The 27,771-nt window shown below is 38.6% G+C and overlaps 2 long non-coding RNA genes across 5 annotated transcripts; both read right to left on the bottom strand.

Annotated features, from left to right (window-relative positions):
* Positions 1-5: 5 nt before the first annotated feature.
* On the bottom strand, positions 6-26,877 carry LOC128084356 (uncharacterized). 4 transcript variants are annotated; one of them, XR_008208491.1, is made up of 6 exons: positions 26,837-26,877; positions 3,896-4,064; positions 1,519-1,575; positions 998-1,131; positions 744-868; positions 6-448 (listed from the first exon to the last, which is right to left on the bottom strand). It is a non-coding gene; the product is annotated as an uncharacterized LOC128084356 (long non-coding RNA). The 4 variants fall into 4 exon arrangements; XR_008208493.1 differs by having other exon boundaries at positions 1,524-1,575; XR_008208492.1 differs by lacking the exon at positions 3,896-4,064 and having other exon boundaries at positions 26,837-26,876.
* On the bottom strand, positions 4,134-5,397 carry LOC128084357 (uncharacterized). Its single transcript, XR_008208495.1, has 3 exons — positions 5,274-5,397; positions 4,798-4,995; positions 4,134-4,439 (listed from the first exon to the last, which is right to left on the bottom strand). It is a non-coding gene; the product is annotated as an uncharacterized LOC128084357 (long non-coding RNA).
* Positions 26,878-27,771: the final 894 nt, after the last annotated feature.

Here is a 27,771-nt window from a genome sequence, read left to right as displayed (position 1 = left end):
CAACTATAGCTTTATCAGCTGACCTGCAGTCAGCTCATAGTAACAGATTGCTCCTCACTGCTCTGAATACAATCTCTGAGAAACATGAGGCCTGGGAATTCTGTCTACACATTCAGAGGTGGTGCATGAATGGATTCAAATATAATTTTGTTTCCTTCTTACCAAATACCCTGGGGTGGGTCAGAGGAAACCCTTCAGACGATCATTTCTTCTTCTCATTACTGTTTCGGGTCAAGAGATGTCTGAAATTCTGTCAGCATTGATTCAAGTATGAAATTTGCACTGAAGAACGGAATCGCATCACCAAACATGCTTTCATGTAGGCAGATGTTTAAAAAAAGACTTTGGCCTTTTCATTAGGGCTGGTCAGAGCAGAACATACTGCTCCTTCACAGGATGCGAGTACGTACAGCTTGTCAGCCTTCAGCTTAGGACAGCAACAGTCCCACTGCAAACGTAGGGAGAAAAGAGAGAACGTATGAATTTGATGAGTACAGAAATAATAGTACTGCAAAAAGCATTTGATACTCATAAAACTGGAGCCACCATATCAAAAAAATCACATCTATATGTGTACTTGCTTCAAGTTGCTCCTTAGATTTTCCCCAAGTGGTCCAGAGCAAAAGGATGGCACTTCACATACCTCCTTATAATGCTTACCTTCTTAAATTGATAAAGGAAAGAAAATTGTTCTTCAGTCCCTGAAATTGCTTTCATTCTTACCTACAAAAATAGGTACCTACATGAGCTGAATGCCTTGTAAAATGACCAGCAATTTTGAATGCTGACATCTGAATTGTCACACTGACATCTGAGAGTAATTACTCCAGGAAACTCAACAGATCGCTTTGAAACTTCCTAAGGATTTCTGTTTGCAGACACTAAAAAAAAGAAAAAAGAACCCTCAGAAAACTGTTTTTTGCTATTACAAGTAGTTGTCTTAAGCTGCACGTGTACTCCATCCTCCGCAGAACTGACAACAGAAAGACTAACTTACTATATCTCTTACCAAACAAGGTCAGAAATAAATGACAGTTTCTAGTCTCTCTTGTACTGGACGTCCTTGGTAATACAGCTATATAATTCATGCTAACTTGCAGGGAAGGTTCTGTCCAAGAATGGTTGACAGCTCTTATGGAAGACAGGATATTCATCATTTCTGCTAGTAATGACTGTAAAGCCTGTTTGTCATTATATTCATGTTGCTTCTTACACATAGTCAATTTTTAAGGGGAAAGTATAGCCTTACATTTGCAACAATTTTGAAAATACTGCTCAAATCTCAGCATTTTTTTCACCCATGAGTTAAACTAACTGCAAGGGAGATTGAGATATTCCTGGTCAGGAACAGTGAAAGGAGAAGAAATCAGATTAACAGAACTTTTTGTATCACTGTTGCTAGTTGCATTTCAGGTGAATCAATACTGTAGCTTGAGACATTTTGTACAGTACATGTAGCTGAGACATTTTGTTCTGAAGCAAGATTAAAGTAGTTACTGTACAGAATGATTTACTCACCTCACAGTTTCAAATTCCTGTACAGATTTAACACAAACTCTTTACATTTATGTAAAGCTACAACAAGATGAAAAGAGGCAATGATTTCTAAGCACATAATGTTTTTCCCAAATAATGCATTTTTAAGTACAGAAAAATACACAACTTCATCTTGTCCTATATTCTTCTTTTACTTTATTCTTCCAAATACAACCAGTAATTTTCTGATAATTGAGCTGTCCACAGTCAATTTCAATCAATAGCAATTCAAATCCATTCACTAATGGGGCTGACTGCATCACCTCCAGTTATTCTCTTAAGAGTTTGTGCAATTCATTGATCAACTTTCATTAATTGATTACATTCTTTTTATAGTTATGATTTTATTTCAATGTTCGAAGCATAATTTAGTTAGTTGCCAAACCAACTGCATGCAAGCTGCATCCATATATGTCACTGATTCTAGTATACATAAATACATAGCAGAAATTTCAAATATCTGCATAGCTGAAATCTGCAAATTGGACAAGGAGGAAATCATATTTGGAGGGAATAATATCCTCGGTAAAATTGGCTGTGGATTCCATATAATAAACTGAAGATAAAAAACTAAGAGCAAGAAAAATAGCATGTTTGTCTGACTACTGTATGTTCTTGTGTGTGTGTTTTTATGGCATGTGTCCCACGAACTTTCACATGAAGCTTTTGTAGCTTTAACAGCATTTTAACTGGCCGTCTCTGGAACATGGAAAACCTTTTATTTCTGTCCTGACAAATGTTCTCTACCAATCCATTTCATTTTGGCAGCACAGCCAAGTATTCTTTTAGTACTTACAATAATGTTTTTGGTAGACAGGCGTTCATTAAAGCATCAGTACGTGACAGACACTAGGCATGAAATTCGTGAATAAATTAAAGAATGCAGTTTTTAATCCACTTATGTAATAATTGAATCTTAAAAGATCTTTCTGTATGCGGACGGTTTGCTGTAGATTTCTGTACATCTCACTTTGTGTTTCTTACACTGTAGTTTCAGAATTTTAATGCAGCATAAACTGGCACTGCTGACAAAATAGATGGCTTTGCCCTTCCCCCAGTTTGGATTTGCTGTCCTGTTCCTTGAGCCAACACTAATGTTCATGCAGACACGAATGACTGAGGGTAGGGAAGTGATCCAGTAAAATTTAACACACACAGGTTTTTGGGTTTTTTTTGCCAGATTGGTCCCAGACCACTGTAGCTCTACAAACAATAGCACCCACACAAAGGGGCTTCAGGATGTGATAAGAGCAGGTAGGAAGGAGGCAAAAACATGACTGACATTTGTTGCCAGAGCCAATCTGTGCAGGACTTCATGGGGAAGGGGAAGGGGAAGGGGAAGGGGAAGGGGAAGGGGAAGGGGAAGGGGAAGGGGAAGGGGAAGGGGAAGGGGAAGGGGAAGGGGAAGGGGAAGGGGAAGGGGAAGGGGAAGGGGAAGGGGAAGGGGAAGGGGAAGGGGAAGGGGAAGGGGAAGGGGAAGGGGAAGGGGAAGGGGAAGGGGAAGGGGAAGGGGAAGGGGAAGGGGAAGGGGAAGGGGAAGGGGAAGGGGAAGGGGAAGGGGAAGGGGAAGGGGAAGGGGAAGGGGAAGGGGAAGGGGAAGGGGAAGGGATCCCCAACAAGAAGAATAAATGTAACAAGTGCAGCACAACACAGTTTTCACTAACTGATGCCCAGCCATTCTCCAAGCAGCAGCAGCAGCCACCCACTGGCCACCTCCTCCCACTTTTATTGCTGAGCATGACACCATATGGTATGGGGCAGCCTTTGGCCAGTCAGCCTGGTCTTGTCCCCTCTCAATCCTTGTGTATCCCCAGCTCCTCACTGGCAGGGAAATGTGACAAGCCCTTGACTTGGTGTAATCACTGCTCAGCAATAACCAAACAATCAATGTGTTATCAATATTATCCATTGTAAATCTAATGCCACACCATCTACTAGGAAGAAAATTAACTCTATCTCAGCTAAGATTAGGAGAGTTATGTAGCTAATCATCTTCCATCAAGACACAAGGTATTTAAGAGTTAAGGAATAATATCCAAGCTTCTAACACTGAAAATCCTGCCTCCTCCCCATCATGATGAACTAACCTGCTTTTTTTTTTTTTTTCCCCTGAAAGGCCATGTTAACAAATACAATAACAAAAGGACTACAAAAAATTCTAAAACCTTTCTTTGAGACAAAAACTGTTTTGTATGGAAAACCACAAAAGACATGCCTTTGAAGTTTTTGAAGAAAGCAATCTAACCTAAGATAACAAAAAGGTTCAGGAAATCAGCAGGTGAGAAAGTTGCAAATTTAGACTCATTGTTGGATACTTTTGAGAAACTATTATGTATTTATGAATTTTATGCATACTTACTTGTCCTTTACCTTCCTGTTGGTACTCAGGGAGTTCCTTTCACAAAATGTACTGATTTCTCCATCTATTTGGTGGGTGTATGATTACCTTTCCTTTGCATTCAGAATTAACCACTGGGACGACTGAGAACCAGTATGCTTTTGATCTTTTGCTCTATTACTGTAATTCTCTGTGTATACCAAAAAAAACCAACAACAACAACAAAAAAACCAACCTTATAAAAAGAAAATATCTCAGAAAACACAAGTCCTTCTACCTAGCAAAAGTAACTACTGAAAGCACATTGCCTTAGTGCTCAAATCTCATCGCTGATTCCTCATTAGCAGGTAAGGTCTACATCACGCCCTCTCCAATATGAGAGCAACAAGTGAATAGTCAAGCTCCCCAGTAAGGCTTCTGTCTGTAAAAAGCAGCTTTTTTTTGGAAACCAAACTGAAGAAACATGCAATTGGCTCCAGAGAGAAATTTTGATGCCTCTGAGCTGAATGCCATTAGATAAAATTGAAAATCTTGTAGACAGTCATCTTCCCACCAGTAAAACACACTGGAAACAAACACAGTTCAGAGCAATGATTTTTCAGAAATAATTGAGAGAGAGAACAAGCAAGCACATTTCACATTAGGTACATGATTTGTACCCAATGTACCACAGCAATCTAAAGAAAGCAGAAAGAAAAATTAGGCTAAGCATGTTACACAGGGTGTTAATTCTACCAGATGAAATAATATCCAGTATCATTCATTTAAAGTGGCTAGAGGGAAGTCTGCATGCATATCATGATTTGGAGCATTTTTGCTGCCCTTAACTAAGGAGTCGTATGGTTTGTTTCCCCGTGAAATTTACACCAGTGAGTTGCATTTCTCCATTTCTTTCCAGAAACAAATGTACATAATTGAACTACCTTTATGATGAGCCTTCATCCTCAGTAGCTGCCAGGGGCTTTCTAAAATTTGTTGGGAAACCATGAAGAATTGCAGATAAAATGGCAGGAAATGTATATTGGATTTTGTGTTGAGGGGCATGGTTTAGTGAGAGCTGTTGGTGACAGGTGGATGGTTGGACTGGATGATCTTGATGGTCTTCTCCAACCTTGGTGATTCTGTGAAAAATTCAAAATCAAATATTGTAAAATCATACGTATGAGAAAAAAACAACGGTAATTTTATATATTCTATAAGGGGTTTGGACCTGTTTACTTTAAATCTGGAATGAGATTTCAAGTTTATGATAAATTTATTCAAACCTCTAGCTGAGCATTCAGTAAAAATGCAAAAAAAAAAAAAAAAAAAAAAGTGGGGGGAAAAAGAAGGAAAGGGAAAATCATAGAGAATGACTGAGACTAAGAAAGAGAAAAAAGTAAAATAAACAGATACAAACCAGAATGTTGCACAAGAAATCCACTCTGCTCCTGCATCTTGAATGCCCTACGCAATTCCTCATCCCAGAGAGGATATAGAGGAACTGGAACAAGTGTAAAGATTCTGTACTAAAAGGACAGGTTTTTTTTTCAGTCTGCAAAAAGATCACCAAAATGTAGTCAGAGAGGTTTATGAATAATATGAATAAGAGACAACACTTTACAGTGACGAGAGGCATTAAGACACTTAAACCTGCTTGAGGCAAGTCACAATGAAAAAAAAAAGAAAGACAGAGAAAGGTGGTTCTTTAGGTATGGAGCTCCTTTCCATGTTTTTTGGGGGTATATCAGAAGTTTGTGTTTATTGGAAAAGTCACATCACTGCCTCGGAAATTTCCTGAGCTACAGACTATTGCAAGCTAGGAACACCTATGCTAGCTTTGTTAATTACATTTTCCTTTAGACAGTCAACGTCACCCATTCCAGTCCTGTAACCAGCAGGAAGATTATTCAGCTAAATGAGTCTTTGGTCTACACGAATACAGATGGTTTTGCTTTCCTTCTCAGAGCTGTAGCTCTGGAGTGGCCCGTTCTTTGAGACTTGCTAACAACCAGAAAGCCTGAAGCAATGGCTACTGCATAGGAACTCTGTGCCTCATCTGCTCTCGTACAGATACAGAAGTGATGCTCTGGTGTATTGTACACACTCAGGTCAACTTATTAATATATTCACAACTGTCATGACATTGCCTAAGAGTCACATACATGGTGTGTGTGCTGCATAGGTAATTTTGTATTATTTCTGTGCAGAATTTCTCTCAGACATATTTTGCTTTTGCTGTTCAAGATAGAATCAGAAAAACACTAAATAAGTATTTGTTGATGTATAAGCCAGGCTAAAAAAATAACAAGTTTATGTGGTAGGAAAGGTTACAGTTGTACAGATCTGTCCTTATTCACCATCAGCGTGCAGTAAGTTTCTATGGCCAAGAGGTTGTTCATACTTTTAGGCCATTTTTTTTGCTATCAAGCAGTTATTATAAATGTAGATATTCTAGTACTTTGTCTTCCCTATTTTATGTATGAAATCCTTCATGGCAGTTTGTTATACTTCATCAGAAAAAGCTCTGAAGCAGTGTGGAAAAAGAAGCATAACTTCACTGGAAGTTCCCTCTTTTCTACTCACAAACAGTGAGTGCATTACTACTCAAAGTGTTCAGTGTGTACTGCTTCAAGATCACATTTTGCTGGATATAAGAAACTAGGCCACTTTTTTTTTTTTTATCTTTTATCCTGTTTTCTTTGAGGGCAAGAAGAGAAAGAAATGAGAAAGGAAGTGCTTTAAAAGCAGACCAAAATTTTGAGTAGAGAAACAAAATGGAACAAAATATCACAAGATACGGCATCTGATTCTGCACGTGACAAAATCCTGGATAATAGAGCTTAATCCCTTTGCTGAGAAAGGTATAATCCTACAGCCAGAAAATGACACTGTTGAACTTAGGCTCTCTCTTTCAAAAGTGAAAGCTGCCCCTAATTTCCTTAACCAGATTTTCTTCCCTGAGTAACTCAATATATTCAAAGGAAATACAATACAGAGATGCTCGTTTGTTTTCTGTTCACCTGGGAACATCTGTGTACTGGATATTATTTAGCTCCTTATTTTCATACGGGTGAAATCATGCATACACAGAAGGGCCACATGCATATGCATCACAAAGGTAAGACCTCTGAGTGCCCCTGCTTTTTAGGCAACCATCCCATTTTTCAGTGCCACGTAGTGGAGGGAGTTGCTGTTGCAGATGAGCTCACGGGAAATAAAGAGTAGATAGCAACAGTTGGAATTCACTGGAAGTAAGAGAGATTAATGACAGCGCACAGACCAGACTAGGTGAGAAATGTGGTTAGAAAGATGGAAAGAAATGAAACAACACTGAAACACTGGCAATTATTTCCATAGAGGCTCTGCTGACATCAAGCACTACAAAAATACTAGTTTTGGTAGCAAGGGGTAATGTGGCTGCTGGTAAAAGAGAAGCACAACTCCGAATGAGAAGGCAGTCTGGGGGCATTAGTTAATGGACTGTGATGTTGTGATGTATGTGACATTGGCAAATGAAGCTGTACTTTGTGGACAAGTTCAGCTATTTGGGAAAGGGTGACAAACAAAAGCAGAGGTTATCTGTGTTAGCATGGGGTGAGAGGAGGACGATAATCAAGAAGTGGAGTAGTTTTGGGTGCTCCACATACCCATAGTAATTTCAAAATTAAAATAATAATGATAATAATAATAAAGCTAGACAGAAGAATAAGTATATTTCAAGTAAAAAAAAAAAAAGCATACATTTTTGCAACTGTATTATTTCAGTGCTTACCTCTTTTTCATCTTTTTACAACCTGTTGCATTTACTCCTACTAACATCAGTATGGAAAATAAGAGAATAAACTGCTTGAAGGACAATTACTAAAGCAAATAAACAGCATGTTCCTCATATTATTTAGTATTTACTGTCTCTTGCTACCAATCTTTTCTGCACTCAATTCCTTCTTTATCGTTGTTCCTATATCATACATTAAAATTAATTTTTTATTTAAGATCAATAATCATGATGGGGGGGAGGGGAGAGTTCTCATGTCCTTCTTGAAACTGACTAATACTGAATAAAGGAACAGTATTAACAAAACATTTACCACATTGAAAACAGTTTATTTAGGTAACTCAGTGATTACTCTGCTAGATATTCTTAGACTATTCTTCTCAATTTTAAGCTATAAGTATAAGAAAAAGCAAGGTTTTTTTTTTTGTCAGGCAAAATTTTCATTCCTGTGCATAAGTGTATTCTGATGTTAGTCATGAATGCAAAGTAAATAATACATAGATTCCAGCAACACCAGTAAATTTTATACAAATAGTTGATAATTCCATATGGTACAGTCCTACCTTAAGTATTTTCAGAATACAAGTGCACCAATTACAGTTACTTGTTCTGAATTAGAATTTTTTCACAGGGAAAGCGTTTCATTTTCTTACTTCCATTTAGTTAACCTATAATCTGGATAAATTTACACCATCTGATGCCCTTTTGAAGAAAGGCAGTATTTATATATTAATATACTTGCCATATTTTTCAAATACTGTGTTTCCTGAACGTTTCAGTTTGAGAGATATAAAAATTGGCTGAGAGGTTTTAACAAGTACAGTTTGTCTTGGTGCTTAACAAATCCAAACGTATACTTCAGACACATATTCGCTGGCATTCATAGGCATTTCTAAGGCCAACTTACAAAGAATCATGGAATCACAGGATTGTAGGAGCTGGAAGGGACTTCTAGAGATGATCTAGACCAACCCCCCTGCCAAAGCAGGCTCCCTAGAGCAGGTGCACAGGTAGGTAACCAGGTGGGTCTTGAATGGCTGCAGAGAAGGAGACTCCACCACCTCTGTGGGCAACCTGTTCCAGTGCTCCATCGCCCTGACTGGGAAGCAGTTGTTATGCACGCTTGTGCAGAGCTTTCAGTGCTTCAATTTGCAACCATTTCCTCTTGTTCTACTGCCACACATCACCGAAAAGAGTCTGGCCTCATCCCTTTGCCCTCCTGCACCCTAGCTGTTTATAGACATTGATCAGATCCCCTCTGAGTCTTCTTTTGTCTCCTTTTGAACAGACTCAGGTCGCTCAGACTTTCCCAATAAGAGAGGTGCTCACTTGTGGAAGGAGAATTTTGGCAAGCAAGCTTGGCAGTGACCAATTGCCATTCCTAGCCTGCTTGCAGACCATTATGAAGTTGTAATATAGTCTGTAATGATCTGCCTGAACAGGAGCTCCAATCCTGCTAAGTGTTTTACACTCTCTGGAAGGATTTGGTAGTCATAACTGTTGATTTATTTTCAACAAAATACTCATACTTGCTAAGCATAAACAATAGTCCTTTCAACTCATGCGGGTAAGTATTCGCTTAGGCTCTCCAATATCTATGTAAGGTTTTGGTTTCCTTTTTTCTTTTTTTCTTTTATTTTTAGTTGCTTTTTTTTTTTTTCCAGTGTATTTCAGTGAGAACTCACCTGCTTTCTTCCTGAATTCAGTATTCCTTCTGTTACCCCATCACAGAAAACGGAGCAAATCAAGAACATTAATAATTACTTCTAGAATGTTACATTCTCAACTCTCAAAGAATATAAACAGCTTTATCTCTTTGCCATCAGAAATATTGATGTCATGAATCAAGGTCACACACTCAACTCCATACCTTTTCTCAGCTCTTTCGGGAGATTTGCAGTTTCATAATAGAAAGGTCTTGTGGTTTTTGTTTGTTTTGTCCACAAGCTTTTCTTGCAGTATGGTTTACAGATAACATTCCTTTAATGGCAAATTTGCATCCATTACTTCTCAGAATTTGTGACCTTTCTCTGAGTACGTTCTACTTCACATCAGCCCACAACTATTCAGTAGATGGCTGTAGGTATTAGCAGGATACGGTGACATAAAATGACAGAGAAAAGTGTTTTCATTGCCCAAAAAAAGTTTTTCTCGTTTTTCCCTCAAATAACACCAAGCTCTTTCAGTAGTGGACGTAGAACCTGTAGGATAGATTTGGAAGTCTGGGTAGTCTAAACTGTTGCCTCAGTATTGACACTTGAAGGTGCAAGAATGGGGAGCAGGCCCATGAGTTTGGGACAGAGCTCCAGAGCATCTGCCTAAGGGTAAGGGTGACTATTGCATGACTTTGGGAGATGCTGGCTTGAAAGGATGAGAAGGTTCTAAGCAGAAAAAGAAAAGAGGCTGAGATCACACAGGAGCCTTGCTGACGTTTTCCCATAGTGGAAAAGAAAGTAGAACAATATGAATTCTGAGATAAACACCCACAGCTGTTAGCTCAAATTTGACATATCTTCTATTGTTCCTGACATTCCTGGAAACAGCAGAACCTGCTGGCTTGTGTGCACTTGCTACAACATATGATTTTAAGCACTGCACTTTGCTTCTTACTGTGAAATTTCAAGCATTCCAAGTTGTAAATGGGCCTTGCTGATGGAACTGTGTCCTGAGATAATCACACTGTTCAAGATTAAAAACATTACAGTGTGCACAGAAAGCCTTCAAAGAGTCATTACTTCTGGTCAACTCAATGAAAGGAAGAAATGAGTGACACTTTAGATATCAGAAACATTATTCATGAGTAAAAGGGCTTGCTAAAAGCCCTTGAGAGAAGAACAGATTATAGGCTCCTTGAAAGGGAATATCAGCTTCCATTAAATAAGGCCATGAAAGCAAATTTATGTAACTGAAGTTCTAAGAACTGATGACATGCATCTTTCACATCAGTAACATTGGATGTACGGGTTTCTAATTTGCACATGCATAGATATGGAGTCATACATCACTCTTAGGAAAAGTTGGGATTTATGGAAAGCTTTATGTCCAGTGGCACAGTCTGATTGTAATATAACTGCTTTATAAAGCAGTGAGATACGGACTCGCATCTTAAACCACAAGCCAAATCTGATTGTAAAGATAACAACAGCAGGAGATGTTGGTTCAGCAACCAGCCTGAGAATGCGTTAGTTACATTAACTAGTTCTGATTTCCAGTTTTCTTGCAAAATGAGGCTGAGCTGAACAACTAACCACACTGCAGCGAACCTGCCTCTCCTTACTGATAAGTGGAGAATGTGTTGATTTGTCAACATGACAAATGCTGCTGGCTATTCCAGCCGTGTGTTGGAAAAGAGCACAAGAACTTCTTCTGTTCTGATATTCTGACTGCTTTTCCTTCACTGTGGAGTTTATTTTCCCTATAAAATCATGGTATACTTACTACCTCACTTCACTTTCTTACACTAGCAAGAAGAGAAAAATAGTAGGCAAGGCAAAATTATATCTTCAAAAAGACTAAGGCCCAGTTCCCCTCAACTACATACCCCTGGAGTAAAGTTACTGCCTCCGCTGGTGTGAGATGATTCATATTATCCAGCTGTTCCTATTCCTGGTTTAATAAAGAAAATTGAGATAAGCAAGCTATTTCTGGAAGCCTGTGTGAGGTACTGGGAAAAGGCAAGCCGCTGTGCATTGCCATACATTTCAAGATTCATAATTGTGGGATGAAGCTTTTATGTAGCATAAGAAACATTGCATATGCTTTAGCTAGGGTAAAACTGTTTTTCAGGTAAAAATTTGGTTCTGTTTTAGCAATAAATTAGTAAATGAAATCAACCTGTTTATTTTTTTTTTCATGCAACCTCAGAAATACTCGAAGGCAGCAATTTCTCCCCCTTAACCCCCCCCCTTTTTTTTTTTTTTTTTTTTTTTGAATAATTATTCATTTCTTCTAACAAATTTAGATTAGGAAAAGACCTTGAAGCTCCATTCTGGTTTTGGCTGATGGTAACAATGACATAAACTACTACAGAAATCTGCGCTCTATTGTAGCCTCAATTGAGAGAGTACTGTTTTGAATTTCTATTTCCCCAACATGGTTATAGAATTATTTTCAGATTTACATTAAGCTATACTTCACAGGTAATTAAATGTGGACATGAAGCTGCTGTATGCATTATTTAATGTTGGCACCAGGTGAGCTTGTAAAGAAAACATTTTTCCCTTCATGCAATAATCAGAAAAGCTAACAGTGACTCTTAAAATATGCTTCCAGGTTTCTGTATGAAAATACTTGTAGGTTTTCCTCTCCTGTTTCTCATTGTCTCAGCGAACCTTCTCTGTGAACCTTACTGCAAAGATTCAGCACACAGGGACTGAAAAAGAAGGTTTTACTCACATAGTCTTTGAATAGAAGAGATCATCCCTCTAATGCTCTATTAGAATGTGGGCACTCTGTTGCACAAACTGAAGTGTTCCACACACAATTTAAATGCTCTTTCTCGTGAGCATAGACAGAAAATTTGCTGTGTGTTCCAAAAAAATGTACACAAACTGCCTATGTGATTGTAGCACTGCACAACAAGCTATGTTTCCAATAATTCTAATGAGTGTTTCACTTGGTTTCCAGGTCCAAAACACAGCTTTTGTTCCATTAAATGTCCTTTTAGGTGAAAGATAAGCACAAAACAAGAAAATTCATGGTAACTTTCCAACAGATGCATCCTGAGATGGTCATATATTCTTCCCATTCCTTTCTAGAGAAAGAAACAGTATGCAGAAACTGTTCATTCTGACAACCCTGATTTTGAGTCATAGATCTGCTTTCAGCATTTTCTCGCTGTCCACATAAGGCTATTCCAAGAGTCAGTGCAGAGCAGCAGGACATCAGAAATAGCAGCAAACTGTTAATCTCATTGTCCACGGATGATCAGTGGCATCCCATAGCGATCTTTGCACAAGATTCAAGTGGCAGTGCTTCAAAAGCATTTTGAAGGATTATTGGATGTAAATGTTTACCTTTCCAGACAGACTCAAGCCATGTAACACTACTGAACATTTTCAACTATTCAGATGATGTATCTCATTTGAAGTAATGCCAGTACTAATTTAGTTGGATTTGAAGGTTGTTGACTCTCTTTGAATAAAATGTAAAAAGGATTCTTCACTTTTCAGTTTGAAAAGCCCAAGCTAAATGCAAAGGTATTTTTTAATGGTTAAAGATGAGTACTGCATTAGTGATGCTATAGGAACCACACTGACTCAGCATCTAAGATTTGAAACGTTATAATGCACAGCAGATCTCTTTGACCAGATGCAATACTGCTCAGATGTAAGATCTTAAAAACTGGAAAAGCTTCCCCAGAGAGGCTTCTGGAGAAGGCTATGTGCAACTCTTGTGTTTTGATTAGGAAAAAAGGCATCACATTGCTTGACACTTGACATGACCACAATCCCAAGAATATCTTATCAGCTCTTCTATAGACATCACCACTGTAAAATAATGGGCATACAAAAAAAAACCCAAAAATCATTCTAAGCAGCCACAGAGAGATTAATGCATCCAAATATTGCACCAATCCAGATACAGTTTGGGAAAAATATCTGTCTTGGATAAAGTCAGGAAAGGCAAAGAGGAACTTTTCTGAGCAGTTAATAGCTGTTCTGCTATTGCTATGCTAATAATCTGAGCATAAGAAACAGAAAAGTGGCCTATCTAGGTAAACATTATGACACAGATACAGGTATAAAAAGATAACATTTACTCCCTGTTGTGAAACTCAAGTTTGGCACAAGTAGAATTGAGAGTTCTGACGCTAAGAACACGTTCAGATAAGAGCAAGAAATTGAATAAGCACAGCTTGGAAAGTTCTTCTCAATATGAAGATTACTATTAATGTGCCAAACTGACCATATTCAGTTTCCTAGTCTATTGTAGCATGAAATTAAACAAAATTTTATAGACCAGTTCTGGGCTCCCTTTGAATATGTTTCTGCATGGTAAGGCATAAGAGATTTCATAGCTTATTCACACATGAGAACACCAAGTTTAGGGGTGTCAGATAATTAAGAACACAGAATTGAAATGAGTCATCAGTCAAATTAGTGGTTTTGTGGAGAATTACAACGTACAGAACAATATAAATCTGCTTCCTACCAGTTAGAAGTTCACACCATGCAACATCAAAGACATTTTGGAAATCTCAGTAACTATATGTACCGTGCTGGGCTTAACACGAACCCTAAACTTCCAGGAAATGTTTTTGAGACTAAATTTCATGCTAAAAGCAATACCTTGTTCATAATACCTTGTTTCTGATTCCTTCCTTCACTTAGCATACGCTACAGCTTACTGAGTGAACGAGAGACAGGTATCAACACAACCTCCATCTTTGCTGAGCTTTACAACTGCCAGCACAACACAGCACAGCACTCAGTACCCTCCTGCCTGAAAAATGCTCTGTCTATGAGCCTTCAGAATCTTCTATGGTGGCAACGTGCACAGGCAGCACAAGTTATCAGGACGTGGCCATTTCATGCCAGACTGCTGAATTTTCAGCAACCTGGGCTAAACCACCAATGTAGGTCAAATATGGTTTGAATCAAGTTGCTAAAGATTTGGAAATCTCAAAGAAGCAACTGCCTAAAGTAAGACTCAAGTAAGGTTAGCCCCATTTCTTCACTACTACCTTCACACTTGATTAAAACCGCATTGAAAGACAGAGTAGGATGCAAATAAATCAAGGTAAGTCAACAAAACTAAATCCAACTTCTCTATCTATTGTGCAGTAAATGATTCTGACACTAAAATGAATGCTTTTGAGAAAAAAATATTATTGAATATCATATTTCAGAGCCATAGAGACAGCCAAAGTTATATCGTATTCTGCAAAGGTAACACAACCTTGAGAATTTCTTGGAACCAGCATGTCTCAGGACTGAGTAATGTACAGAAGAGGTTATTTCAACACACTGACTGTGCTAGCTCTTGGATGTACCTAATTATGCACCCAGAAGTAAAATGAAGATCATTGCCAACGCACAGCTACAACGCATTCAGTGATGAAAGGGAGGAAAACTCATGCTGTGGATAGTTTGACTTGAAGCCCTGGATGTCTTATAAAGATTCAGATGTCATTAAAAAAATTCATTGTTTCGAGAATTATTATTTCCCTGCCGAGAAAACATTCTCCATTCTGCAAAACCAGCATATTAGCTTAGCAAGCAAAAATAATCTCATGGCATTTATTTCACCTACGATGCTAGAAACTCTAGGGAGAAAGTGGTCGTGCAAAGATGCTTATTGACAAGAAGGAAACAGGCTTAGAAAACAAAAACTTTTTCCTGTGATAGTCAGTTTCATCTAATCCTACAAAAATGTTCTGTTTAATAAGATATTTTAGTCACATTAAGCAAGAGAGAAGCTGGAAAGACCCTTGCAGCTATTACTGCGATTTTCATTTTGTTTTATTTGTATCGCAATTACAAGGTTGAAATCTGAAGAGCATACTTGAGATTTCAGTATGAGAACCTTGTGCATCCGTGTCAAGGCTACACACACCTTTCCTGAGACAAATGCTGTGCTAAAGATGTACTGCTCAGACCCACTCACGTTTGGAACCTTCCAACTTTATTTGATTTAGTTTTAGTAATTGGATTAGCATTTAGTTACAATCCCAGCCAGGGTGACCAGGCAAAACGCAGTCTCTGAGCACGTCACATCCTTACCCTCTTTATGAAGCATCTCTAGTACTTAGTTTCAATCCTTGTCGATCCTACAAGCTCAATGGGACTTTTTTTGGTGTTCAGAGAATTATTTTCTGTAAGATACTGATCTGGTATCACTTACTAACCTCATACTGCATAATAATAATCTTGTCAGGCTGTTTCCTTATGCATGAAGCAATCTAGGTATAGAAAGTACATGTTTTTCAAGCAATACCTTCCAGTATATAAAAGGCAATTAGGCATCTCTGTAAAGTGCGTGCCTGTCAGATTGATTTGAAAAAAACTATACTTCAAACAGGAAATAATTCAGAATAATAATCATTTCAAATATGAAATGTAATCAAGGAGAGACAAATTCAATCTATTTACTGTGGAGACAGGTGAGACAGTTATGTTATCTCCATAAATTCAGCTCTGCTGTTTTCCATGAGTTGCTCAAGGTTTCAGAAAGGTCATACCTGAAAGTAGGAAGATATTCCCATGGAACTGCTGTATTCTGTGGGAGTTCTTTGATAATAAATTTCTGTGAGCATGATTTCCTGCCCTTTCCTACCTGAATGCTAATATATCCAAGAATTAATGAATTTAAGATTTTGAATTAACCACATCACCAGCTGGAATTCACCTCAAATTAAAAAAAAAAAAGTCAAATAGAAAGGATGCACATTTTTAGAACAAAATGTTCTCTTCAAACTTGGTCAACACTCACTGCTATCATTCCTGTTACAATCAAGTAGCACTTTGCTGCTTCTCACATCCCAGCCAGGATTAGTGCCACCAAGACAGTGTCACAAAAGGATTCCTTCTTTGTCACTCAGTCTGCAATAAACCTGTGCGTGCTTTCAGTTCAAAGGGCTTTCTGGATGGGTGTGAATGTCTAAATAGCATCAGGCTTGAGAGGAAATTGCATATAGATAACTATGTTACACAATAATAAACAGGAATCCTAACCTTGCAAGTACAGCAATGGCTATTTTATTTAGACAGTACAAAACAGTGTATTATTCTGACAAAACCAATGCATCATATGGATTCTGAGTGGCGTTCATAATCCAATCAACCCTATCTTCTCAGAATATTGGCCGTCTGAATTCTGCACTGATAAACAGAAAACATAATTATTATGCTAAATGGGCCTGATGGGCTCATAGGCAATTATTTGCACTACACTTAGCAATCAACTTCCTGGTTGCCTAATATAATCTGTCAGTATAATTAAAGCTAGTCGGATGGAGAAACAAAAAAGATCATTTGTTGTTCCAAAAGTAACAGAGGTAAGAGGAAACAAAGCACCAGGTTGGACATGCAGATGCTAACTGTCCATAGTGCATGCACAGAAGCCAGGGGAACAAAGGAGACAAAGAACCAGTCAACAAGGAACAAATTTAGTAGCTGTTGATTCTGTCTGTGTAAGTCGTTATAGTTTAAGGTGAAAGGAACCCTACAGAAAACCAAAGGTGCCTGATTTCAGCTGGGTTACACAGTTATACCCGCTCTTCTCAAGTTCTGATTTCAGCATTGTTGTGGCACCTGAATGCTCTTCCAGAAGCTTACTAGCAACATGACTAGTACTTGATAAGCTGTATTTCCTTAGAGAGCTTGATCTCACAACATGTTGCACTAACTGCATTTGGAGTAAGCTAACTGACCATTTCCCAGCATTAAAATTTGAAGAACAGGCTGTAAATTTCATTTTTTGTTCAGTCTTCTGCATTTCGTGTCCCACACACATACTTTCAGCATACTCTGCCTCTCTGCACTTTTCCCCTTTCTTGAAAAAAATCAAAGAACTTCCAGTACCATGAATTTAAGGACTTGTGTAGCTTGTTGGCATGAGCTACAGTGCTCAGTGTGCATCCCATGCAGTGCTTAATCCAATACCTTCTTTTAGCTAACAGACAGAATTTCAGTTACTGGTACTACAAAAGCAAATTATTGGTACCGCAAAAGCAACTTGTTCTCCTTATGATTACTTCTAGCATTTTGTTTAATTTACAACTCCTAGAGAAAAAAATTCCTTCCTAAATCAACAGAAAAAGCCTACATTCAAACCAAAGAAAAACTCCGTTATTGCCGAAGGCTTGCATCAATAACCAAGGTCATCTCTTCTAATATTGCATGCCCCGAGAAGATCCCCCAAAAAAGCCACTTTTTGAAGCTGCATTTTCAGAAACCTCACACTGCATTTTTTTTTTTTCCACCTTCCCAACTTTTTTTTTGTTTTAAAAGTAAACAAATCTAAGTTGTAATAACAGATATGGCCAAAATTAAATAAGGCTCGGTGATGTTAATACACTGGACAGGATCAGCACAAGAAACTTGATACGAATTGCAGAACTGGGAAGCAAACCATCACTTGTTCTTTCATTATTTATATACTACATTATTAAAAAAAATAAACTGAACTTTCAAAACTGTACATTGGCACGTGGCAAGTTTAAGTGTGTTGCCATAGTGACTAGAGCTGGTTTCCCAAGCTTAGTCTTTCTACAATAACAAAGCAATCGCCCACACATCCCTGAACTTGTTCTTGTATAAACATTTGAATACATAACACCACAGAATAAGCACAGTACACACCGGACTGGATTTTTTGTGTGTGCATCTTGAGTGCTTTTTTTTGTTGTTGTTTCATTTTGATGTGTGGAAAAATAACAAAAGTGTGAACTGCACGTGTTAGGAATTATTGTGGAAACGGAATTGTAGAATGACCAAGGCAGGAAAAGACCTCCAAGATCATCCAGTCCAACCATCCACTTATCACCAGTAGTTTTCACTAAACCACGTCCCTCAACACAACATCTGAACATTCCCTGAACACCTCCAGGCTCAGTGACTCTACCACCTGCCCAGCAGCCCATTCCAGCACCTGACCACTCTTTTGGAGAAGAAGTATTTCTTAACACCCAGCCTGAATCTCCTCTGGCACAACTTGAGGCTATTCCCCCTCGTCCTATCACCACAGAGATAGGAGTTTACCAGGGATTCATGACTTCTTCCAGTTTTTTAATAAAACATCTCTGGACACATTTGAAAAAGGAACACATTTCATTATTTTTTTCCCCCATAATTTTCTGAAGCTGTATTCACCTGAGACAATTTGCAAAATGATTTTTTCCTTTTTTTTTTTTTGTATCCATAACATTGGTATAGACTCTAATATGAACGCGATATAAAGGTCACACTCCCAAGCTTCTCTTCAATTTCTCCTTCACAGTTCCTGCTTTGTTTTTTTCTTTAGTTAAACTCTCCATCAGGAAAGTAGATGAAAATGTACAGCACAGACATTCTGTATCTTTTTCTGTTTTATAGTTATCCAGCCCAATTTTACATAGAACGGTCCTGCCAGGCCTTCATCATCACATGCCATAATTTAGAATATGCTTAAATGGTAACTGCTAAGTCACAGCCTGAAGCACTGATTGAGCACATGGGGAAAGGACCAGGTCAGCATGGGAGCACAGGTGAAGGCAATTCAGCTGTGTGACCAGAAAGGGTGGAGGTTGCTTCTCTATGGAGTTTCCTATGTGAACCTAGATCTTCAGAGAGTTGAGCATTCTTTTCCCTTCCTTTGCAACATCTTCCCATTGTGTCAGTCCTTCTGTCTGTACCTACTGTATGATGATAGGACGCCTGACTAAATGAAGTTCTTTGTTCTGTAAACAAGCTCTCTAATAATGGTACCCATAGGTACCCCATAGGCATGGAGTACTGTGAGGTTTCATACAGAAAAATTATGGAGGAAGACAAATTATTTTCATTTACACTAAAAGGGCTGGGATTTATCATGAGATTGCCTTTAGCATCAGAGGCATGATGAGAGTGAACAAGGGATATCAGTGTATCTTTATAAAAATAAGAAAACATCAAGAAAATGTAGCTTGTTTGGAACAAAATTGAGCATTATTTCACCATTGGGTTTTCGTTCGTTTGGGGGAAGGGTTGCTTTGGCAGGGGGGTTGGACTCGATCTCTGGAGGTCCCTTCCAACCCCTGCAACTCTGTGGTTCTGTGTAAATGCATCCTGGTAGTTAACTTTGAGGCTTCATATAAATGCAGTATTTTATTTTAAAAAATGCTGGATGTTAACTTTGCACATCTAAGAATAATGTTGTCTATTTCATAAGTTTTCGATTTCTATCAAGATCTTTAAAAAAAAAAAAAGCATGTTTTAACAATTTTTTAAAATCCTGGAGTACCAGTATCTTTTTTTTTTTTTCCTTTTCTTTTTCTGATGTTGAATTAAACTCAACGCTGGAATTTTCACACAATCCAAACCAGTTTTTCCCTGTTTCTTCCTTTTGATCACAAAACAAAAGGATCTGTTATTTCTTCAACTCCTCTTTCGGTGTCCACTTAAGCAACATTGTTTTTCCTTACGTGTTTACTATACTGTTTATTTACCAAAGGATTTCCTTGCTCTGTTGGCAATCTGATACCTGTATAGAGATAGTCACCAACAGTGCTTCTCTCTGGCTCTACCCAGTTATGAAAGACATTGACACTGAATCAGTGTTAAAAGGTTTGTTATCAAAACTACTTCTGTCCCCATCTTCATTGCCCTGTCTATTTCTTATTGATAGCCATGTTCCCCAACTTCTGATGTTCTTGCTTCATTTTGTGCAGAACTGTGATAATGGGATTTTATGGGTTCAGTGCTTACTGTGACAGAATGCCCTTATTCATCTTACTTGGATACGAAAGTATTACTTCTAACTATGAAACTTCACAAGCTGCAGGTTGACGAAGAAAGCTTTTCTAGAAGACCTATCTAAAGGTAAAATAAATCATGTATATATGGAGGTTAATTCCTACCCTGACATTTCCAGTTACCACCCAATACCTCCGTAGCAGTTGAAGGCTTGATTCTCAAATCATGCCACCCATATAACTTCAAGAACTAGCAGCCAGGCTTTCAGGATTTTAGAGATATGATTCCATTTACTTGCTGAGTAAAAACATCTACAAGACAGTAATAACTATGAGAAACAACATTTAGTCTCTTAAGCAGCCTGTACAGCAGAGGAACTTATCATCATTCCAAGACTTTTCTGTTCCCCATAGAAGAGGGCAACCCAAGACAGCATTCGGTATGGCCTGTAGATGCCTGGATGCAGAATACTCTAATTGTAATTGAAAGGAAATTAAAAAAAAAGCACACAAATTAAGTGTGTGATGCATCCTGAAGCAGAGCTAAAGGCATTGCTCAACAAGGTAGCAAAGAAAACATCTCACATAACAATTAATTTCATTTCTCTACGGAGTAAACTCTGCATAAAGACCCTGATACTTAATAGCCAATCAAATGTCTGATAGTTCTTCATTTAGAACTCATATTGTCACAAATGCAAAGCATTTCCAAAAAGTTGCTGGAGGGAACCACCAGGGAAGAAGAACTGAGATGTTCATACAAATGGCTAGTGATAAGAATTGTGCCGATCCTACACCAAGTTGTTAAATCCGAAGTGTAAAGCAGGTTTTATTCCAATTTGAAGAGTTTAGGGCAGAGAGCACAGGGACAGAAATGGGTCATCCGTTTTGTGTACTGAGACAATTCGTAGCCCAGTTATCTCAATCCCCAGGTTTGCAGAAGACAAATGTAACAGCTGTTACCTAAATCATCTAAAATATACTCAGAGCACATGGCAGAGTTCCAGAGATAAGCCAGGTGCTGTGCTGGACCTAAACATCACCACATCTCTCACTGAACAAGCTATACCATTTTGAGTTTCCAGAGGCTTTTTAGCATCTGTAGACATACATGGCACCCAAATAAGTTTCTTAGGGATTAACATCAGTTCAAGAAACTGAAGCCAACTGCCATTTATGAGGATTTATTTGAATAAGTACTCCATGCTCATGATGATACGTATCATGTCACATATGACTAGTTGCATTAGTGATATATAATAGTAATAAGGATGATGCTGGGTAAAGGCAGACTTGATTAGTATTGCAGGCATGGCATTTTGGTCTTTCTATCTATGTGCCTCTATTTAAACTAGCTAAATGCTACAGATGTGCTGCCATCAGATTTCTGATGAGCATCCTAAGCCCTCTTGTAAATGTGGCCCTTCATGCCAACGTTCTTTTACACTTTGAAGCTACTTTGCAAAGGCAAATAGTCAGAATAGTTCAAAGCTAGAAACTAACAGGAATAAGGATGGATCTGAGATCCTTTCCAATGAGAGATTACTTCCTGCTTTTTCTAGATTCTTAATGATTGTTTGCACAGAAAAAAGAATTTCCAGTACGTGAGATATTGCCATTTAGTGACTGCTAGATGTCTAAGTTTTTGTTGTGTCTGGAAATTAAGACTTGAATATTTTTGGATCAGTTTTCCCAATATACATGCTGACCACAGTATAAATTTTAAATGGACCACGTACTAACTGTAAAATAAGGCAGCAAAAAGAACCTAAGAGCCCCATACTACATTTCTTCTGGAAAATACTGACTTGTTTCTTCTCTACCAAAGTGATGTTAATAGCTTGGATTTATTTCCTATGCTAGTAAACCATACATTTTTCTTCCATGACCATCATAAAGTCTATTTTAATTTTATAAAACTGGCCATTAAATTCTTTGCATGTTATAAGTGAGAGAACATTTTCATTGGAGCAAAAAAAGTAATTTTTTTTTAATATAAGTGGGATGAAACAGAAGGAAAACAAATGAAGAAACTCTGCAAAAGAGGAGGAGCATAACTGGGAACATAGCAGTGTTAACACAATACTGATGGATGTGACAAATAAGGTGAAACCAGCAACTCCTGCTACACTTTTCTCTGGCAAAACTGATAATGATAACAGAGAGCAACTCCATTTCTTGATCTATCACATTTTGTGAAAAAGATCTCATTGAGAAGAGGACTTTGCCCAAATATCTTTCTAGCCCATTGTCCCCTTATGTTTTTAAGTCAAGTTGACTGGATCACAGATCTGTTTTACTGTGAAACTTTTGAAAATTCCAGTAACATCATTGTAAAAACACTCAGATTTTTGTTTTGGTGACTCCTATTCAAAATGATCTTTTCAATCCACTGGACACTATTTTTATTATGTATATCTTTAGTTACATGGAAAAATAACAGATACGTGCCTACACAACTACTTGTTAGTAAACTCAGTTAAAAGATCTCAGCTGTATTATAGTCACAACCACATCCCTACTTCTGGAGCATGATTGAAACTCAGTTGTAACAATTTCACATAACAGGTTCTGGTTATTTCTCTCTGTCATGAAAATGCTGCTGTTTAAACATAAATATGTCACAGAATCTGGCCTCAGTGTCTGCAGTAAATAAATTCATACTTGAACTCTTTCCATCTATTACTACCAAATTCTGTGGGACTTTGCAGGAGAGGCGTGCTGAGTCATGTGAGATATCAGAGGTCAAGGTAGCCAAACTGAGTTAGAACCAAGTTAGAACTTTGAAAATGAGCTCAGAACTGGATTTCACAGTGGTTCAACACAGTAGTAGTTGCTGGTGGAAGTCTCACACCAATTTAAGCAAGGCAATTTGAGCCTACTTGCGTTATTCCTATTAATAAATCATCAGAACATATTTGGAGCAAGCTTGAATCTCAGGCATCTCAGTGACATTGCCTGGCCTCCTCTTCAAACAGAAACCTCAACCACTGCACTTTCCTGAATACAAACCTTTGGATTTAGGGGCATAGCTTTTTCTTTACTCATTGGATGTACCCTGCAGCAATCTGTTTCTTTCCTGTGGTTTCCAGTGAAGGGGAGGGGGGGAATAAAACCACAGAAATGCCAGTCTTTGCAATCCAGAGACCCACACTGTGGTGTAGAGTTGACTAGAAAATGCATGCTTCCATGATTATTGAATTTCTTGGATCTGAATTCACTGCTTCTGCTGCATAGCAGACAGGTAAGACAGCTTCACATGGAAAGGAAATAATGATTGCCATCACATAAGGCCTAAAAACAAAGAGGAGCATTTAAAACAGTAAGCTCACCACTGGTGTCATATAAGGGCCAATCCAGTCTTGCAAAAACAGCTATTCACAAGATGATGGACACCCAAAATCCAGGTCAGAGCTAACACTGATGGACAAACAAGTATTTTCCTTATTACAAGTCTAGGGTGTGGTTTGACTAACATTTCTACGTGATCATTCCAGCCTAAGCACTGAGTATGTCCAACCATGGCTGGTCACTCTGTCCTCCTATTAACCTCCATGCTTCACCCAGGGCACCTACTTGATTGTTAGGTTATAATTAAGCCAGATCAGCATCACAGCTTCGTTTACCATTCAGAGAATGAAGTGATTGAGAAGCGCGGTAAGAGAAGAAGGTGGGAAGAGGGACTGCTTAATCCTGAACCACACCTCAGAGAGGTCTGTGTGACCCTCATTTCATTTACAGCAACATTATCTGCTTGCAATGGGAATAGAAGGGCTCAGAGCAGAGAGCTGCAAAAATGATGCAGAGCAGCAGGAATTGTGACACCCAGGATCACTGGGAACCTGTCTTTTTAGCAATCTTCCATTGTTGCTTGTTTAAACTTTGTTCTGGAAACAGAACCTTGTGCAGGATATTTCTAAATAAGAATTAGAATCGTGTATTTATCACGTTTCCTGTCTCATGAAAGTAGCCCTATCTGCTCTTGAATTCTGGCTGCCAGGGCAAAGTAACAGAGTAGTTTGTGGTCTCATTCAGAGATCAGTGGCAAAGCAGCACAGCTGTCTGGTTCGGTCAGTGTTGGTGTAGAGCCTTACCTGAGGTTTTGAAGTTGACAGAATGCACTCTGTGCTACCCTGAGCTAAAAACAAGATGGAGAAGTTTTTCATGGAGAGAGGGGAGGGTTTAACAAATCGTGTAAGAATCCACTTCCTGAGAAGTGAGGTTTGGGTTGTTTTTTTAGTGTTGTTTTCCCCCTAGCAGCAATCATAGTCGTTGTATAAACAGTACTGGTTTTCTAAGAAACCATGTAGGAAATCAAATGGCAAAATCCAGCCTGACAGGGCTAACACCAGCTTTTAAAAACAATGTATGAACAACACTTGCATCTTTATTATGCAGCTAGTACTATTGCTTATATATTCATCAGAAACACTGCTTCATCTGTAGCTTTTTAAAAATACATTGCACCAAGTAAGCACAGTGTATTAGAGCAATCAGAACTCTTTCAAATTCAGCTGGCTTTAAAGTTGCAGAAGTATAATTTGTGCTGTCAGCATCTGCACAAGTTCTTTCTCTTTCACAGGAACCACGCTAAACTGGATTTTACTTGCATCTACTAGTAAGTTTTAGGTTTTTATTACCAAAACAGTCTGTGACAAACATATATACACGTACTACAGCTTGGCCTAGAGCTGATGATTATCCTGGATTCCATACCATAGGTTACTGTAAATAATGGTATAAAGATTTGGACTTCATGCCATATATCTGCTCCTCAGCCCACCAAATCTGCCTCCGCTCTCTCCTCGTGTTCCTACACAAACCAGCTCTGCAATACCACAGCTCTTCAGTCAAATTCTACCACAGTACTTCCTCCCACGTTGCTCCGACTCATTCAGATGTAAAATTGAGCTCTTTGACCAGATAACACTGGCCAGCTCACTGCTGCTCTATACAGCAGACAAGAGTGAGTTCTGCATTCTTTCCCTTATTTAATCGTTGATAGAAACGCTTTTCACCAGCATAGCTCCAAATCTTCCCCAAACTTGTCTGCGTACAACTACACCAAGTTCCTCTTGCATTCAGTGCTTTTGTCTATAAATCAAATCAAGCTTTAACAAGTCCATCCAAAAGTTTATAATGCCAAATCTGGGTACCGGGGAGAAGTGGCAATACTTCAATACAAGAGGGTTACTTGGATCTCGCTTAATGGATTAATAACACCAACATATCATGTCATGGGTTAGCACTGAAATGTTTACAAAGCAAAAAGGCTTTTTGAAGAGACCAGTGTATTTTAAGAGATTAGAAAAATCAGGTTGTGCTTTTCAAGATGCTTAAAGAATTGACATTTGAGAACATCTTCTCAGGTGGTGTTTTAACACCAGAGTGAAACAAATGGAAAGCTAAAACTAAATACATTGAATTGCCAATAGATTCAATTTGCAAACACACAGTAGTTCATCGTTTGGAGATAAAAACAGCTCCCTAAATGCTTTACTTAAAGAAAGAAACTGCTCTATTCTGTGAAGCAATTTTCGATGATGCAGTTCACAGGCTTGAGGTTGGAAGGGAGGTTCAGCCAGTCCAACTGCCTGCTTCTGCAGAGACACCAAGAGTAGAGTGCTCAGGATCTTGTCCAAACAGCAATTTTAAGACCTTGTACATTGTTTTCTCAAGAACCAAGAGTTAAATATCCAAGGACATATTCACATCCTAAGTAACACGGACCTAAATAACATCTGCTGATTAAATAACATAGGCTGATGGCCCTTATGTGCCTCATCTATATCATAATCTTATTGATAGCGATAGAAGAGCAACTGCACCATCGGATGAATAGGAGCAAGATTAGGCTCAGGCTCTGTAATGTCATGAAGACACTGAGTTATTTGAAAGCCCGATTTTCACCACAAAAAATACTAGTATTTAAGTTTAAGTTTCAATACGTGGCTTTAAAAATACCTTTACCTAACTCTGAAGACAGCCATGTATAAGCAACAATTCAAATTAGTTTTATTATTTCTGATGTTTGTGCTGTGAGAGCACCACTGCTAGTCATGCTCCCAGCCTCTTGCTGCAGACTGATATCCCTTACCACCTGGAGTGAACTTCAAATCTCAGTGATGCTGTCCAGGTGACAATGATCTTCTCTCATTTTATTTTTGATTAAGTAGAAAGAAAAACAGCAATAATAACAATAAACAAAATCCACACTTGTAGCAGTGAAAAACCTATGAATATGTATGCTTGCAGAGAACCAAAACTACATTCAGAAGTGCTAGTGCCCTCTTCTATTTTCTGAGAAGCAAATGGGTTTAAGTCAGCTAGCCAGACAAGCTGGCAGAGACATTTAACTGGTAACTCTGTCAAGGAAACACATGGTAGCAAAATTCATGGATGAAGCAAACCTCTAAGTGCTAGCTGAAGGCAGCTACCTGGTATATCCCTCACAAAGACATGGCAGCTGTGGAGTAGTGTCTTTTCTAGGACCACAGAGCTAAAAAGTCACTTTTCATGGCCTGCTGCCCTCTCTAGCAAACAGAAATTCAGACATGTACTGCTACTCAGCGCCACTTGAATCAAGGACCATACCCAAAGCTGGCTGAAGTCAATGGAAGGATATCTGTTAACCTTGCTGTAGGTCAGGTTTGAAGGCTCTTACCTCAGAACCTGCCTAATTCTAAGCACACAAACACCATAACTGACAGTTGTGGGACTACCCTTGACTGTTGTATAACCAAAGAACATTAGGATGCTATAATCACAAAATAAACAAGAGAGTGAGGCAAAGCAGACTACGATAACAAAAGAAAATAAACAGAAGACTTACCCCTATCCTGGGCTCACTCACAGAACACCAGCACAGCAGATCTCCAGAAGAAAACCTTCCCCACTGTTGGCCAGCTCTTAAACAGGTCTAGGAATTGCCTTCACCTGTGCTCCTCTGGCTGACTCACGGCTCACCTCAGGTGATCAATCAGAGGTTCAGGCCCTGACTCAGCTGTTCCCATACACCTGTGATAAATCAAGGCTCATGCAAACAGCCTCCAACATTACTGTAATAATAATGGGGTAAAAATCAATCAGAAATGATATTCCAATCACCTCTTAAATGAGCCACGTTTATTAGTCTTTAAGAGAAAGAAATGAGCACTTTTGCTTTTACGTCCAAACGTATTACAGATAGTGAGAAGCCTGTAGGCAATCATTAAGGCCATAAGTAAGGAAATAAAGTATTGCCCAGAGTTTCCTCTGTCTCCAGAGACTGGTCACCCAGCAGGAATACTGAATAGGTGGACTTAGGTGACGTTCAAATTGAATGAAATAAAGCTGTAATCCCCCCCTTCTCCTCCCCCCTCCAAAAAAAAAAAAGGCTGGAGAACAGCATGTAACAAATCAAATACATTTCCTACTTCTTCTACACCCTGAAATATCATCACAGCACTGGGCACATTACTTCAAATTCTCTGATGTCTTTCACCCATGTGTTCAAGCACATGTAGAATAGGATCTGGCAAGCAGCTTTTTTTTTTTTTTTTCCACAGAACTTTTATTAAGAAAGAATATAAATAGCATAATAAAAATGACATCGCTTTGGGGGGAAAACAAAAGAAGATTGCAGAGTGAAAAATAGCAGCACGGTATCAGTATGAACATGAAGCACGAAAGACAAGCCTGCTTGAGTGTTGCTCCTCCTGCCACAGACAAATGTTCTCCATTTCAAGCAGAAAGAAAATGGACCCACAAATGGACCCAAATGGTGCC

The sequence above is a fragment of the Tympanuchus pallidicinctus genome, unplaced genomic scaffold (genome assembly GCF_026119805.1).
Source record: "Tympanuchus pallidicinctus isolate F22 unplaced genomic scaffold, pur_lepc_1.0 scaffold26, whole genome shotgun sequence".
NCBI classification, from domain to species: Eukaryota; Metazoa; Chordata; class Aves; order Galliformes; family Phasianidae; genus Tympanuchus; species Tympanuchus pallidicinctus.
Note: the sequence above shows the minus strand (reverse complement) of the source record. Positions and strands in the feature narration are given on the sequence as shown.